This window comes from Hylobates moloch, unplaced genomic scaffold (genome assembly GCF_009828535.3).
Source record: "Hylobates moloch isolate HMO894 unplaced genomic scaffold, HMol_V3 SCAFFOLD_11, whole genome shotgun sequence".
NCBI lineage: Eukaryota > Metazoa > Chordata > Mammalia > Primates > Hylobatidae > Hylobates > Hylobates moloch.
The window spans coordinates 28,097,840-28,111,218 of record NW_026652286.1 but is presented as its reverse complement, the minus strand read 5'-3'; the positions used below and the strand labels follow the sequence as shown (position 1 = coordinate 28,111,218).

Sequence of the window (13,379 nt, the reverse complement as noted above, 5' to 3'; positions counted from 1 at the left end):
TGCCCATGCCTATGTCCTGAATGGTATTGCCTAGGTTTTCTTCTAGGGTTTTTATGGTTTTAGGTCTAATATTTAAGTCTTTAATCCATCTTGAATTAATTTTTGTATAAGGTGTAAGGAAGGGATCCAGTTTCAGCTTTCTACATATGGCTAGCCAGTTTTCCCAGCACCATTTATTAAATAGGGAATCCTTTCCCCATTTCTTGTTTTTGTCAGGTTTGTCAAAGATCAGATAGTTGTAGATATGCAGCATTATTTCTGAGGGCTCTGTTCTGTACCATTGGTCTATATCTCTGTTGTGGTACCAGTACCATGCTGTTTTGGTTACTGTACCTTGTACTATAGTTTGAAGTCAGGTAGCGTGATGCCTCCAGCTTTGTTCTTTTGGCTTAGGATTGACTTGGCAATGCGGGCTCTTTTTTGGTTCCATATGAACTTTAAAGTAGTTTCTTCCAATTCTGTGAAGAAAGTCATCGGCAGCTTGATGGGGATGGCATTGAATCTGTAAATTACCTTGGGCAGTATGGCCATTTTCACAATATTGATTCTTCCTACCCATGAGCATGGAATGTTCTTCCATTTGTTTGTATCCTCTTTTATTTCATTGAGCAGTGGTTTGTAGTTCTCCTTGAAGAGGTCCTTCACGTCCCTTGTAAGTTAGATTCCTAGGTATTTTGTTCTCTTTGAAGCGATTGTGAATGGGAGTTCACTCACGATTTGGCTCTCTGTTTGTCTGTTACTAGTGTATAAGAATGCTTGTGATTTTTGCACATTGATTTTGTATCCTGAGACTTTGCTGAAGTTGCTTATCAGCTTAAAGAGATTTTGGGCTGAGACGATGGGGTTTTCTAGACATACAATCATGTCATCTGCAAATAGAGACAATATGACTTCCTCTTTTCCTAATTGAATACCCTTTATTTCCTTCTCCTGCCTGATTGCCCTGGCCAGAACTTCCAACACTATGTTGAATAGGAGTGCTGAGAGAGGGCATCCCTGTCTTGTGCCAGTTTTCAAAGGGAATGCTTCCAGTTTTTCCCATTCAGTATGATATTGGCTGTGGGTTTGTCATAGATAGCTCTTATTATTCTGAGATATGTCCCATCAATACCTAATTTATTGAGAGGTTTTAGCATGAAGGGCTGTTGAATTTTGTCAAAGGCCTTTTCTGCATCTATTGAGATAATCATGTGGTTTTTGTCTTTGGTTCTGTTTATATGCTGGATTACGTTTATTGATTTGTGTATGTTGAACCAGCCTTGCATCCCAGGGATGAAGCCCACTTGATCATGGTGGATAAGCTTTTTGATGTGCTGCTGGATTCGGTTTGCCAGTATTTTACTGAGGATTTTTGCATTGATGTTCATCAGGGATATTGGTCTAAAATTCTCTTTTTTTGTTGTGTCTCTGCCAGGCTTTGGTATCAGGATGATGCTGGCCTCATAAAATGAGTTAGGGAGGATTCTCTCTTTTTCTATTGATTGGAATAGTTTAGAAGGAATGGTACCAGCTCCTCCTTATACCTCTGGTAGAATTCGGCTGTGAATCTGTCTGGTCCTGGACTTTTTTTTTGTTGGTAAGTTAGTAATTATTTCCTCAATTTCAGAGCCTGTTATTGGTCTATTCAGAGATTCAACTTCTTCCTGGTTTAGTCTTGGGAGAGTGTATGTGTCAAGGAATTTATCCATTTCTTCCAGATTTTTGAGTTTATTTGCATAGAGGTGTTTATCCATTACTTCCAGATTTTCTAGTTTATTTGCAGAGAGGTATTCTCTGATGGTAGTTTGTATTTCTGTGGGATCAGTGGTGATATTCCCTTTATCATTTTTTATTGCACCTATTTGATTCTTCTCTCTTTTCTTCTTTATTAGTCTTGCTAGCGGTCTATCAATTTTGTTGATCTTTGCAAAAAACCACCTCCTGGATTCACTGATTTTTTGAAGGGTTTTTTGTGTCTGTATTTCCTTCAGTTCTGCTTTGATCTTAGTTATTTCTTACCTTCTGCTAGCTTTTGAATGTGTTTGCTCTTGCTTCTCTAGTTCTTTTAATTGTGATGTTAGGGTGTCAATTTTAGATCTTTCCTGCTTTCTCTTGTGGGCATTTAGTGCTATAAATTTCCCTCAACACACTGCTTTGAATGTGTCTCAGAGATTTTGGTATGTTGCGTCTTTGTTCTTGTTGGTTTCAAAGAACGTCTTTATTTCTGCCTTCATTTCGTTATGTACCCAGTAGTCATTCAGGAGCAGGTTGTTCAGTTTCCATGTAGTTAAGTGGTTTTGAGTGAGTTTCTTAATGCTGAGTTCTAGTTTGATTGCACTGTGGTCTGAGAAACAGTTTGTTATAATTTCTGTTCTTTTACATTTGCTGAGGAGTGCTTTACTTCCAACTATGTGGTCAGTTTTGGAATAGGTGTGGTGTGGTGCTGAAAAGAATGTATATTCTGTTGATTTGGGGTGGAGAGTTCTGTAGATGTCTATTAGGTCTGCTTGGTGCAGAGCTGAGTTCAATTCCTGGGTATCCTTGTCAACTTTCTGTCTCATTGATCTGTCTAATGTTGACAGTGAGGGGTGTTAAAGTCTCCCATTATTATTGTGTGGGAGTCTAAGTCTCCTTGTAGGTCTCTAAGGACTTGCTTCATGAATCTGGGTGCTCCTGTATTGGGTGCATATATATTTAGGATAGTTAGCTCTTCTTGTTGAATTGATCCCTTTAGCATTATGTAATGGCTTTCTTTGTCTCTTTGGATCTTTGTTGGTTTAAAGTCTGTTTTTTCAGAGACTAGGATTGCAACCTCTGCCTTTTTTTGTTTTCCATTTGCTTGGTAGATCTTCCTCCATCCCTTTATTTTAAGCCTATGTGTGTCTCTGCACATGAGGTGGGTTCGCTGAATACAGCACACTGATGGGTCTTGACTCTTTATCCAATTTGCCCGTCTGTGTCTTTTAATTGGAGCATTTAGCCCATTTACATTTAAGGTTAATATTGTTATATATGAATTTGATCCTGTCATTATGATGTTAGCTGGTTATTTTGCTCGTTAGTTGATGCAATTTCTTCCTAGCCTTGATGGTCTTTACAATTTGGCATGTTTTTGCAGTGGCTGGTACCGGTTGTTCCTTTCCATGTTTAGTGCTTCCTTCAGGGGCTCTTTTAGGGCAGGCCTGGTGGTGACAAAATCTCTCTGCATTTGCTTGTCTGTAAAGGATTTTATTTCTCCTTCACTTATGAAGCTTAGTTTGGCTGGATATGAAATTCTGGGTTGAAAACTCTTTTCTTTAAGAATGTTGAATATTGGCCCCCACTCTCTTCTAGCTTGTAGAGTTTCTACTGAGAGATCCACTGTTAGTCTGATGGGCTTCCCTTTGTGGGTAACCTGACCTTTCTCTCTGGCTGCCCTTAACATTTTTTCCTTCATTTCAACTTTGGTGAATCTGACAATTATGTGTCTCAGAGTTGTTCTTCTCGAGGAGTATCTCTGTGGCATTCTCTGTATTTCCTGAATTTGAATGTTGGCCTGCCTTGCTAGGTTGAGGAAGTTCTCCTGGATAATATCCTGCAGAGTGTTTTCCAACTTGGTTCCATTCTCCCCATCACTTTCACATACACCAATCAGACGTAGATTTGGTGTTTTCACATAGTCCCATATTTCTTGGAGGCTTTATTCGTTTCTTTTTATTCATTTTTCTCTAAACTTCTCTTCTCACTTCATTTCATTCATTTGATCTTCCATCACTGATACCCTTTCTTACAGTTGATCGAATCGGCAACTGAGGCTTGTGCATTTGTCACGTAGTTCTCATGCCATGGTTTTCAGCTCCAAGAGGTCCTTTAAGGACTTTTCTGCATTGGTTATTCTAGTTAGCCATTCGTCTAATTTTTTTTCAAGGTTTTTAACTTCTTTGCCATGTGTTCGAACTTCCTTCTTTAGCTCAGAGTAGTTTGATCATCAGAAGCCTTCTTCTCTCAACTCATCAAAGTCATGCTCTGTCCAGCTTTGTTCCGTTGCTGGTGAGGAGTTGTGTTCCTTTGGAGGAGGAGAGGCGCTCTGATTTTTAGAGTTTCCAGTTTTACTGCTCTGTTTTTTCCCCATCTCTGTGGTTTTATCTACCTTTGGTCTTTGATGATGGTGATGTACAGATGGGTTTTTGGTGTGGATGTCCTTTCTGTTTGTTAGTTTTCCTTCTACCAGTCAGGACCCTCAGCTGCAGGTCTGTTGGAGTTTGCTGGAGGTCCACTCCAGACCCTGTTTGCCTGGGTATCAGCAGCAGAGGCTGCAGAACAGCGGACGTTGGTGAACAGCAAATGTTGCCGCCTGATCGTTCCTCTGGAAGTTTTGTCTCAGAGGAGTACCCAGCCGTGTAAGGTGTCAGTCTGCCCCTACTGGGGGGGTGCCTCCCAGTTAGGCTACTCAGGGGTCAGGGACCCAGTTGAGGAGGCAGTCTGTCTGTTCTCAGATCTCCAGCTGCGTGCTGGGAGAACCACTACTCTCTTCAAAGCTGTCAGTCAGGGACATTTAAGTCTGCAGAGGTTTCTGCTACCTTTTGTTTGGCTATGCCCTGCCCCCAGAGGTGGAGTCTACAGAGGCAGGCAGGCCTCCTTGAGCTGAGGTGGGCTCCACCCAGTTTGAGCTTCCCGGCCACTTTGTTTACCTACTCAAGCCTCAGCAATGGCGGGCACCCCTCCCCCAGCCTTGCTGCCACCTTGCAGTTTGATCTCAGACTGCTGTGCTAGCAATGAGCAAGGCTCTGTGGGCATAGGACCCTCTGAGCCAGGCGCGGGATATAATCTCCTGCTGTGCTGTTTGCTAAGACCATTGGAAAAGCCCAGTATTAGGGTGGGAGTGACCCGATTTTCCAGGTGCTGTCTGTCACCCCTTGCACTTTCCAGGTGAGGCGATGCCTTGCCCTGCTTCAGCTCACGCTCGGTGAGCTGCACCCACTGTCCTGTACCCAGTGTCTGACACTCCCCAGTGAGATGAACCCGGTAACTCAGCTGTAGATGCAGAAATCACCCATCTTCTGTGTCGCTCATGCTGGGAGCTGTAGACTGGAGCTGTTCCTATTCGGCCACCTTGGCTCCCGCCTCCACATTTTTCTCTAAAAGATTGAAAGTTCATTTCATCAGGGCTTTTTCGTCCTCATAGAAAACTCTTACGGTCTGGGATGAAAGCATCTGACTTCAAGGGTGAATTCATGGCTGATGAATATTTCCTTTGGGTACCCAATCCCAACAACTCTTCTGAATGTAAGCAGTGGAGCTACAAAGACATTTCCAGACCAAAGTCACAATGAGACTGACTGCACACAGAAAATGTGTTAATTAAGATAACACAAGCTTCTGTAACAAGAAGGTACCACAATGTATAAAGGCACAAACACAATAGAAATTTAGTTCTCATCCACATTTTAGTCCAAAGCTAACATTTCTAATCAGTGGATAGCTCTTCTCCACCCAATGATTCAGGAATCCAGCCTTGTTCCATCTTAAGTTTCCACTGTACTAAGAAAGAGAGAATGTAGATTATGGAGGCCAATTAGTTCTAGTAAGGGAAATGTGCCAAAACTGAGGCCATAAAAAATTAAATGTGATATGCAAATACAGTGCCATTGGGTCTAGTACCTGGTCAACCATGAGGGCTGTCACTATCTTCGTCTGCAAATCTCTTGCCCTTTGATCAGTGTCTAGCATGTAATAGGTGCTCAGTAAATGTTTGTGAAAGAAATGAATGAATGATTATCCCACCAGTTCTATTCCTTTCTTCCCTGACTTGGGTCACCTGACAGAAAAGCCAAATTCCTGGTCAACTATTTCAGGCCACTTCAAAAGTACATCTGTTGAGCCCAGAGTCCACTGGTTAGTCCAATGTTCCTCCTCCCGCTCCCACAAAATCCTGAATTAGTTACTCATCCATTTTACAATTTGCTTTTATTAAAGAGAAATTTAAAATTATATAAATTTGGGAGTATCCAAAACAATCTGGTGTATGGGTGTTTTACCCAAGGATCTCTGATTAGAGGTTCCCTTAGAGGGCATCTAGGCCCACAGCTGAAAAAATGACCCAGCTCGTGAGCCAACCCACTTGGAAATGGCTTCCCAGAGATGAATTCTGAAGGCAAGCATGCTGTGATTGATTAGTAATGTCTGCCATAGGCAGAGAAAAGGAAAATGATAAACAAAGTCCTGTGTAATCTGCTAGACCCTATCAAGTCTAAGATCCTCATATGTATAGGGCTGAGGTTCAAAGAGAAGTGGTACACAACCACCATTGGAGACATAGGTTGGAGGGCCTAGAAGGTCCCTGGAGGCAGAATGAAAAAGGATAGAAAATGGGTGGAAGGTCTGCTGGAAAATTCTCTTAGAAATAGAGAATTTAAGAGAGCTAACTCCTAGGAAAAAGCCAACGATCGTAGCTATCTCTAAGAAAAAAGAAAGGAGTCAGAGCACGGGGTGTGATGTGGTTTGGAATCTTGCTGGGCTTGGTCAACCTCATTTGTGCCAGGTTAGAGGGGGAAAAAGAAGCCTGCTTTCCTTGCCCATGTTTCTTTCCGTATATCATAAGGTAGTTTCATGAACTCAATGGGCAATAGGTAGATGGCTGGGGTTCTCCTAGGCCTCTGGGATGCCTCCCATGGAGATCTGGGCACAGAGGGCACCGTCCAGCCCCTGAGCACCACGACTCACCATACTTGGTGCTTCCTCTGTGCTGGCTGCTGGGGATCCAGAAACATTGAATCACAGCCCTCAACCCAGGTGAGCTCACAGTCTAGAGAGAGACAGAGAAGTCCTATATTTCTTGTATCCTAAGATGATAGGTTACAAAACAGTTTATCAATTTAATGACAGAATTTTAGGAAGACAAAAAAAAACAAACAAAAAACCAACCAAACAACCAACCAACTGAACAAAAAAAACCTCCCAACTGAACCACAGTCAGATTGTAGGAGCTATCCTGACTTTACCAAAGGAAAAATGGGACCACCTGCATGATTTTTAATCAAGGAAATAAATTCAATCAGTGGTTAGAATACAGATTAATCTGTGCTGTGATGTGGAGAGTGCTGGGGAAGGTGTGATTGATTCTGCCTTGGAAGGGAGGTCAGGAAGGTCAGGGCCCTGGAAAAAGGACATTTGAGGAGGAGTATGCCAGGCTGACAAAGCGGGAAAGGGATCCCCAGCAGTGGGAATGGCATGGTCAAAGGAACAGGGCATATCCATATCCACAATAGCAAGAGCATGTGTAGGTGAGCCTGGATAGTCAGCGTGCAAATGGTGAAGGGCCTCTACATCTAGAGCAGCAGGTGGGAAGTGAGGCTGCAGCCAAGAGAGAGCCACAGCCCCTTTCAGAACAGGGGCCCAGAAGCCGATCAGCCATCACAGCTCCATCTCCTTCAGCTACTCCCAGCGTGGGAGCACAGATGCTTGGTAACCAAGGGATGGTCTATTTAAAGCCACCTGTAAGTTGGTTCGAGAAGGCACACTGTAGGGTAAAGAAGGAGAGAGGGAAGGGGAATGTCAGGAGGAAGAAGCACGCAAGAGGGCTTAGGAGGCGGGATTCCAGCCTAGGCTCAGCCCTGAGCTCACCATGGGGCCTGGGGCAAGTTTCTGCCTCTCTCTGTGCCTCAACTTCCTCAGTCTTGTGTAGTGGTGAATTGTGTAGGCTCAGGAACCAGCTGTGTGGGTCCCAGGCTAGGCTTCCTCACCTGTGATCTGCGAGCATTGGTCAAAGTACTTAACCACTGTGCCGACGTTTTCTCCTCTGTAAAACTGAGATAATAATAGTAGCTACCTTTTAGAGCTGCTGCGAGGATTAGATGAGGTAATGCATGTAAAGCATTTATAACGGTTCCTGGCACACACTAAACACAATCAGCTATTTTTAAAATTATGATATGATGATGGTGTTAGACTAGCTTAGTGGGTTTTAAACCTTAAACCTTGGAATCTCTCTCCTAACAGATTTGGAAACTCAGTGGGTGAAAAAGGTCACATTGAGCTCTTCTGGCTGGAAGGTGGAGACCCTGAGCCTTGTCGCTTTAGCATCCCCCTTACCCAGGACTGCCTCCCAGCTCCCCGCACCCCAGGCAACTCTGCAGAACCTTTAAGCTCCAGGAAACCCAGATTAAAAGCAATTGTCCCAGAGGATCTCTGAGGTCTTTTTCAGTTGCTCTTTTTAATCCAATTCTTGCTTCAGAAGCTTGAGTTTGTATCTGGAAAAGCTGTCTTTTACAGCTCAAAATCCATTTTCCAAAAGCATCAACTGAGCAGGCCCTGGGGGACAGTGTGGTAAAGGCAAACCAAGGCAGATATGGAGAAGTGAGGAAGGTATTTGAGCAACAGCTCACAAACAACCAAATACCACCATTATGGTTTTTTCTTTAAGTCAATACATTTTCATTTAAGGAATTTTACATGTTGTGATTCGTTCCACTGCCCATCAGGGTCATCTTAGTTCCTCCAAATCTTGAGTCAAGTTTTATCTTCAAGATAGGCCTTTCTAGAGATTCATGCTGAATCCACAGTTGTTCTGTCCATCTTAGTTGGGCTTCTTTTATCTCCACTTCAATACAGACATACTGATGAAATACTTTAAAAATTTCCTACCCAGAATCTTTAGGGTCCAGTTCTTCAAATAATTCACTTTAGGGCCCTAGCAGTTGAATTGTAGAAAGCATATTGCTATTTTGGCTAATGAGCAAAAATGCATTATTCTTTAATATTTTTCTAATGTTGAAGTTGTGTTGCATCCCATTTTCACTCGTGACCTTAGCAGAAGTGTTACAGGTCTCATTGTCACCACTGTGATGTGTTTGCTGTGAATGGAAACATAGCTTGTTTCTCAATGTAGCCCCATTAACAATCTCTGGATGGCATGATCGACAGTGCCTATTCTCCTTGAGAATGGGGCATCACCTTCACAGTTCTTAGGATAAGCTATGCAGATGTGACTGCCTTCATTTGTCACAGTCCAGGAGAGTTTCTCATTCTTTTTTCTCTAGATGGTCAGGCGCTGTCACTGCCCTGTGTGCAGTGTGCCATGGTTGTCTCTTCTCTACTTAGGAACTGTCTTACTTCCTCACCTCTAATCTGAGAATAGCAGATGACCAACAAATCAGTATTGGATCTATCAAAGGGATCTGAATATGGGCACCTCTATGTGAACTGCTTCAAGCTGGATTCAATGATGACCCAAACAGATTAGATCCTGACCATGCGGATGTTATTGTCTAGGGGGAAAGATCAATTAGTGTAAGTGTGATAGGGATCAGGACTTGAAAGATAAAATTCCAAAGTCCAGAACAACCATTGTGGGACCCTATAGCCCACAAAAAGTAGGGGTTTGCCTTCAGGATCTGCTAGGGCTGAGCCTTGGGAGGACCCTGAGACACTTCATCTTGAGGTCCTGAAATGGAAGATCTCTTTGCTTCCTGGGACCTCAAGACCCACAGCAGAGTTCTGCCTGGCTTTTCAGCATATACAGATGGCTGGCTGCTTGTTGTGTACGCTGTCATAATTGCACATGCACTTTAGACATTGGCCATTCAGCTTCCAAGGCAGGCTATGGAGGCCACAATGAGCAAAAGCTAAGGATACAAGCCCAATCCACAGTTAAGTCCTGACCCCATCACACTTATTGATCTTCCCTCCCAGAATAACATCTGCATGGCCAGCGTCCACATATGTTTGGATAATCATTGAATCTAGCTTGAAGCAGGCCACATAGAGGTGCCCATATTCGTCCCTTTGATTGCTTCAATATTGATTTGTTGCTCATTCAGTGCCTATCTTCATTGACTATCCTCTGCTTGTCCTTCATCTGCATCTTCCTCTGGTCACATACCGGCTGCTTCAGCCACCTTGGGCTTGTCACTGTTGTTTAAGCACTCCCGCCGCTTAATGATCAGGTTCTCTCTGCCTGGAATACCCTTTCCTGCATCACTGCCTTCTTCCACACCTACTAAGCTCCTACTCAATCCTCAAAACAATTCCAAATGCCACCTCTTCTAGGAAGCCTTCCTAGATCACCCCAGAATTTTTTATTCCTCCATTTCCTGTCCTCCCGTAGAACTTATACAGTATGTGACATTCCACTTGAATTTGAATTATATTTTTGTCATTGCCCCCACTATGTTATAAAGCTTGATGTGGGCAAAGATTTTTATCTTACTGGTCTTCATAGTTTAATGTTTGGGGGAAGTCCATGAACTTGGCCTTTTTAATTCCTAGGTCTCTCTGGGTATGTAAACTTAAACAAGTTATCTAATATGTCTGAGTTTCACTATTCCCACCTGTAAAATAAGGATTTTTAAAAAACTTGTGACAAGTTTATTGTTAGCATTAACTAAGATGACTTGTATGAAGTAATAATGAAAATAAAATAATAGTAATGAGAGCTGATACTGACTAAGTGCTCATTTAGGCACTGCTCTAAGCTTTTTACAAGTAGCTCATTTAAAACATTTTTAAAAATTTTGAAACAATGATAGATTTGCAGGAAGTTGCAAAGATGGTACTGAGAGATCCCATGTAAAGATAGAACTGAGAGGTCCCTTTCACCTGGTTTTCTCCAATGTTTACACGTTACATAATTATTGTACAGTTTCAGAACCAGGCAATTGACTGTGTGAGTATTGTTCTGTGTCCTTTTCTCACTTGTGTAAAATTGTGAGAATCTTACACAATCACCACCACAATCAAGATACAGAACTCTCCCATGTCCACAAAGATCTCCCTTGTGCAGCCCCCTCAGAGTCATACCCACCCCTCTCCCTTCCGCCACCCCCAGCCCCTGGCAACCAACTATTAGTATGTTTTCTATCTGCAAAATGTTGTCATTTCAACAATGTTATCTAAGTGGAATGGCAAAGTATGTGACCTTTTAAGATTGGCTTTTTTTTTTTCCCACTCAGCATAATGCCTTTGAGATCCATTCAGGTTGTCTGTCTATAGTTCATTCCTCTGTTCCTGGTGAGTTCTGTTCCGTGGATATGCCACCAATATACCACTGATATACACCGATATACCACTGATACATGACTGACTGACAGACCATGGTTTAACCAGGAAAAGTATCTGGGTTGTTTCCAGTTTTTGGCTTTGACGTATAAAGCAGCTATAAATATTTGCGTATAGATTTTTATTTTGAATATAAGTCTTCATCTCACCGGGATAAATGCTTGGGGGTGCCCTTGTTGAGTTACATGGTTAGTATATGTTTAGTGTTTTAAGAAGGAAGTCAAACTCTTTCCGAGAGTGGCTGTACCATTTTACATTCCCACCAGCAATGTATGAGTGATTCAGTGTCTCTACATCTTTGCTGGAATTTGGTGTTGCCACTATTTTAATTTTATCTGTTCTAAAAGGTATGTAGTGACACCTTATCATGGTCTGACTTTCCATCTCCCTAATAGCTGGTGATGTTGAACATTTTTTCACTGCTTATTTGCCATCTGTATATTCTTTTCAGTAAAATGTGTCTACATATCATTTACCCATCTTCTGGTTGGATTGTTTGTTTTTTAATGTGGAGTTCTGGGTATTCTTTATATATGCTAGATATAGGTCCTTTGCCAGCTATGGGATTTGCACAATTAGCTCAATTAATCCTCACAACAACTCATGAAAAAGATACTAGGATTATCTCAATTTAATAGATGAGGAAGTTGGGGCACTGAGAGGTTAGCATTGTGTGTGGCACACAGCAGGTTTCCAGGGAAACATCACAGTGAGTTTCATGCAGATGGAACTCAGACCAAAGGTATAGTAGCTCAAGGTAGCTTGGTGGAATGGTGGGGCTGTTTGAGATAAGGAAGAGGAGCTGAAAGTGAAGGCCAGCAATGAGTAGAGGGACTTCATACCAGGCCATCAGCCCATTTACCAGGTTGAGGAGTTGAGGCACAAGCACTAGAACGGATTTCTATCTGTCTGTGTCATTAAGTTTCTGTAAGTTTCACTAAGTCTTTGAAAATTGTGTCTCTTTTCAACCGCATCCTACCTTTCTCTTGTGCTGCAAGGTTTGATGGTAGCTGGCTGGTTTCTACTTCGGGGACTTTTTTTTTTTTTTAAAGAAGGGATTTCTCCTGTGTCTTCTCTTTCCAGGGCACATGGAAGCAGGCTGCTGCTGCTGTCATGGAAAGCACAGTAATGAGTCAGGATACCGGTTGTCAGTCCCAGCATGATAGTGAATACTGCGGGAATTGAGTGCAAATAATTTCCCTGGGCTTTCCATCTCCATATCTGTAAAATGGGAGTGACAACAGTAGCTATCTGGCAGAGTGATTGTATAGATTAAATAGAGAGGAGAGGTGGAGAACAGGGACATTGGTAACACTCATGGGTTCAGGGTGTAACTCTTTCCTTTCTAGCCATGTAAACCTGAGCAGCATGCTTAACTTTTCTAAGCCTCAGTTTTCTTATCTGAAAAATGGGGACAATCATAGTTCCTACTTTATGGACTTGGTGTGAAGATTAAATGAAATATTGCACATAAAGCACTTTCATAGATCCTCTCTCAAGATGAACATGATTAGTAATAACTAACATCTATCAAGCACTTATTTTGTGTCAGAATCTGCTTAAGTTCATCAAAACTAAGATTAGACACCAAGACAAGGACTTAGGTGCAAGTTTATATGGGAGGGGATCCCAGGAAGCAATGTGAGAGAGCAGGGAAGTGAGATGGGGAGGAGTCGTTTTGGTGGGCAATGGGGGCTCAGTCCCATTGGGCACCCTCTTAGAGACTGAGAAACGCACCTCAGAATCTTCACTGCTGTGTTTATCCACCATCTTCCAGTCCTCAGGGTCACTCCTGGGGCATTCATTCCACCACACCTTTGACCTGCCCTGTGCTTGGGCTAAGCATATAACCATGATCAGGGAGCATCCTCAGGAGAAAGACTCAGGAAGGCATTGGCACATACAAGGAACTGAACTATCTGTATGGGGCTTTGAGGTTGGCTGAGGGGATATTGATGAATGCTAGCAGTGTCTGCTACACCACTTTAAGCACTTTATAATATTAACTCATTTACTTCATGTAACAACACTATGAAATGTTCTATTATTATCCCCATTTTATAGATGAGGAAACTGAGACACAGAGGGGTTTTACAACTTGATCAAGGTTCTCCAGTCAGTCTAATTTCAGAGCCTGCATTCTTTTTTTATTTTTATTTTTTGGGACAGGATCTTACTCTGTTGCCCAGGCTGGAGTGAAATGGCACGATCATGACTCACTGTAGCCTCAGCCACCCAAGCTCAAGTGATTCTCCCACCTCAGAGCCTCCCAAGTAGCTGGGACCATGGACACACACCACCATGATGGCTAATTAAAAAAAAATTTTTTTTTTGTAGTGATGGGGTTTCACTATGTTGCCCAGGCT

General features: G+C 42.5%; 1 protein-coding gene and 1 non-coding gene across 2 annotated transcripts in view; one reads left to right on the top strand and one right to left on the bottom strand.

Annotated features, from left to right (window-relative positions):
• Positions 1–13,379, top strand: part of NAV2 (neuron navigator 2) — a 780,691-nt gene that overhangs the window by 245,431 nt on the left and 521,881 nt on the right. The gene's annotated exons all lie outside the window — the stretch shown is intronic.
• On the bottom strand, positions 8,771–8,906 carry LOC116477553 (small nucleolar RNA SNORA1). Its single transcript, XR_004250520.1, has one exon. It is a non-coding gene; the product is annotated as a small nucleolar RNA SNORA1 (small nucleolar RNA).